The sequence below is a fragment of the Chaetodon trifascialis genome, chromosome 22, assembly GCF_039877785.1.
Source record: "Chaetodon trifascialis isolate fChaTrf1 chromosome 22, fChaTrf1.hap1, whole genome shotgun sequence".
NCBI classification, from domain to species: Eukaryota; Metazoa; Chordata; class Actinopteri; order Chaetodontiformes; family Chaetodontidae; genus Chaetodon; species Chaetodon trifascialis.
In genome coordinates, this window is record NC_092077.1 from 11,574,106 (window position 1) to 11,577,972 (window position 3,867).

At 38.9% G+C, this 3,867-nt stretch overlaps 1 protein-coding gene across 2 annotated transcripts in view; it reads left to right on the forward strand.

Annotated features, from left to right (window-relative positions):
* grm8a (glutamate receptor, metabotropic 8a) overlaps window positions 1-3,867 on the forward strand; it is a 541,588-nt gene that overhangs the window by 503,070 nt on the left and 34,651 nt on the right. The window lies entirely within an intron of this gene.

The window sequence follows — 3,867 nt, forward strand, 5'->3', positions numbered from 1 at the left end:
AGATTCACCTATATGATGCACCAGTTGTGTACCAACCACCAGTTGGGACCATTTAAAGCAAAACATCCAAAGTCATGTCTATGATTTAACCAAAGCTTGATGTTCAGTTCTCAGACTGTTTCATTTGAATAGCCAGAATAGGTAAAAGCCACCAGTGTTTCACACTAGAGAAGCAAATATTAAATAAAAATTGGAAATTTGCACAGCAGGAATGTTTTTACTGACTTTCTGTCTTGATGATCACGATGTAACCCCTCAGATTTATCTTGTGACCCCTTGGGGCCCCTGACTCCAGTTGGGATTCTGACTGTGTCTTCTGTGACTCACTATGCATGTAGTATTTGTGTATGTTTGCCAACCTATAACCATCTACGCCCATAATCATGCAGCAAAAAGTCAGCCTTGGCATTTTGCCTGTTTGAATATATTTCTGTTTAGATGACCCCGTCGTGATATTTTCAAAAATCCACACTGCAGAACATGCTGAGGAGATGTGGAAAGGCCAAGTTCATTAAACATTCATGCAGCGGCCTGTGGGGGATATCCTCCTCCAGAATTCAAAATATAATATTCATGTTGTATTCTTCCCTCCTTCTCCTATAACCCCAATCTTCTTTTGTTGTAGAAAGTGGGTCAAACAAACGTTTCGCGAGGGTAGACCCAGAGCGTCTGTGGCACAACCCCCCAAAACCCACTAAACACACACAGCGTTAACAACTAGATGATGCATTCCTTAAATACACATTCACATAAACATTCCAAAAACACACGTGTCGTGAAAGCCTTCCCTGCTCACGGTCACACCTCACACATTCTTGTTCCCATTGCTCAGAGATGTCAGTTGGGAATCTTACACAAGCAACAGTATCTGTTCTCAGTTCAGCTCTGATTGATTGAGCAAGAGCATACCAAGCAGTATTAGCTGCCGGTATCGTTGCATTTCTGTGAATAGAACGTCTGTATCCTTCTCAATACGGCAATGGATGAGCCTTCCTTAATTATGTAACTGGTCAGTTATGTTCTAGCAGCCTTGTGGGTTTTATGCAGTGGATTGAAAGCAATACAAGTTAAGAAAAAGACATTTAGAAGTTGTTTTTATAAGCCAAAAGGAACTGAGGCAATCTAAGTTCTCTTTTATTCACTGTAAAGTTAATGGCATTGGGAGTTTTGTGCTTTTGTAATCAAAGGTATTAAAAAAAAAAGGTTGCTCAGATTACCTCACTATTATTTCTCACTCTCTGTCATCGGCTTTTTCCCTTACTCCCTCCCTTCTTTCTCTCATCCACTGCTCCAAAATTCCAAATTTTTCATGTTTCTGCATGAAGTGTTACCTCTTTGGGGTGAGTCATCACCAATACTTCAATGCCATGCTAAACCTGGGTGAGGTGGGGTGGTGCTATGAGTTTCCTGAGGCGTTTCTCTGCCTGTCGATCGGGTTTTTCAAGTTTGACAGAACTCTGTTGTAAGTGCAAGAAGAGCATATACAGGACAAGCATGTTGAAATTAAGGTTGTTTTTTTTTTGGTTTTTTTTTTCAAGTTTAGTTTTGATATTACCAAACATAGTGGGAGGGTGTTATTTTACTTACACAGTTTTTCCTTAAATATGTGAGTGCAGCAACCTGCCCTTTACTGAAAATCTATAACCTCACAAAGTGATTTTATTGGACTGTATTGAATCAAAGACATATTTTTCACTCTTAAATGTATTGCCAAAGCTTTTGATATGACAATACTTAATGATAAAATGCAAAAGTAGTAAAGCCCTTAAAATGTATGCATCTAAATGTTTATTTTCCATGTAATTAAATGCAAATTAATGCAAAGTAAAATGCAGGCTTTGCATTTTAGCAAGGCCAATGTATTCCAGTAAAGCATGCTCTGACATCAATATTCATCCTAATTGTGCAGAAATGAAGAAATAACCATGTATAGACTGTGTAATGTGCGGTGTCATTCACAACAGGTGCTACTTGTGACATTTGAGGCTGTCATCTCTCTCAGCTCCACGGTAACTTTCTCTACCCCCGCACTGACCCGACAAGAGATGATAAATGACCTGAGTTAGTTGACACACTCCTGCACACATGCGCGTTACCAACACATGCCCACATGAAAACATGCACACACAGTATGTTCATGTTTATATGCAAACAAACAGAGACATCAACAAACACACACAGGAATCAGGGCCGAGGTGAAACACTGAAGTTCTTTTGTCACAATTAAATATTGTGATTGGAGGAGAAAAGAAACCCATCTATTACAAGCGAACTGACAGCTTACCTCCAATTTTAATGAAATTTGTGCTTGAATAATTTACCACCAGGTGACATTTCACACCTGTCTGATTTGACAGGTGATAACGTCTACAGCGATACAAACATATGCAATGATTAAACTAAGAAAAAGTCATTTGAATATGAGGTCTACATGGAGTATGAAGACGCCATGAGTTTGTTTACGCACTGTGCCAAATATGAATATATGAGAGTTGGGGGGGGCTTGTAATTTGGGTCATGAAGATTATGGAAGAGCTTGTTTCAATTTGAGCTCTGTGTTAATTTATGCAAATCAGAATCCCTTTATTTATCAGTTGCATTAAAAATATGACAAGAAAGTTTGACTGCATGAAGTCTACCTGCCACAGGCATGTATAATGTTTATGGAATTTATTTATGGACATTTTTCCTTGTACCAATATGTGATTGGTTAACTGATCACAAACATTCCACATCAAGCTCAGCGAAAAGGAACAGACCTGCTTTTTGACATCTCTAGTCTGTTCCTTTATAGGTAGGACTGGGCAAAAATTTGTTTCAAAAAGTATAAAATATTTATACAAGCTGCACAAATTCAGGAAAAAGAATTACCTCTGGCGTGTATTCGTCACAAGGGAAAGTCTTTTCTTCTGTATGACTTCTCAAAGACTGCAATCCTGCAAACAAGCTCCATTTATTAGCCTGACTGAGCATGTTGCAGAAACACCCGTAGGCACATTATCAAGGGAAGAATGAGCTATACATGCTGGCCTCGTTCGAGGCTACTTACAACAGCCTCTAAATATGTCTGTTTAATTATTGAGCACTGCTTATTATATGTCAGGTGTGAAAAGCCAGTGGTTTGTAATATTCTAACAATCCACCGTACATCAAGAACAACTGGGTTGTTTCATTTTGGATCCTGGAGAAACACTGAAATGCATAGTTTGAAGCACCTCTTATCCCCGAGGCTATCTATAGTAACTGGAGCAGTCTTAATTCTCCTTCATTTTATTTTATTTCTAATTTATTGCAATGAATGAGACCTGTGTACCATCCCAGAAGCAGGGGGGCAAATCATTTCATGTCCCAGTTTTTCATGTTGGAAGTCACAGGGCCCAGATACCAGCTCAACCATGACCTGACCTCTCTGACTTCAATAAAATAGCACATTATCAGCACAAGAGGGAAATTGTGATTTCCATAATTATTTTATGAACTTCTTAAAGTCTCTATTTAAAGCCTAGCCTTATCTTTGCTTTAATTCTCGGTTCAGTAATTCTTCTCACAAAAAGTATTGTATGTTATTATCTTCCCAACTTGCACCTTATTTCTTATCTCCTCCCCATTCTGCACTCGCACACATTCCTGTCATAAAAGCCACGGGCGGACAGGACCGAACCATCTGCACGGAGAGTGTGCTTGGAATTATAATTGAATTCAGCAGAACTTCCTCGCCTTGTATTTACCAGAATTTATTAACAAGTTAAAAATTATTGTATATAAGCATTTTTTAGCTCGCCGTATCGAAATTTCCTCTTGGTGATTATGTGGGACACCGTTGGGAAACGTATGGCCCCCATTCCCAGTTAATGGACTCGTCCTAAC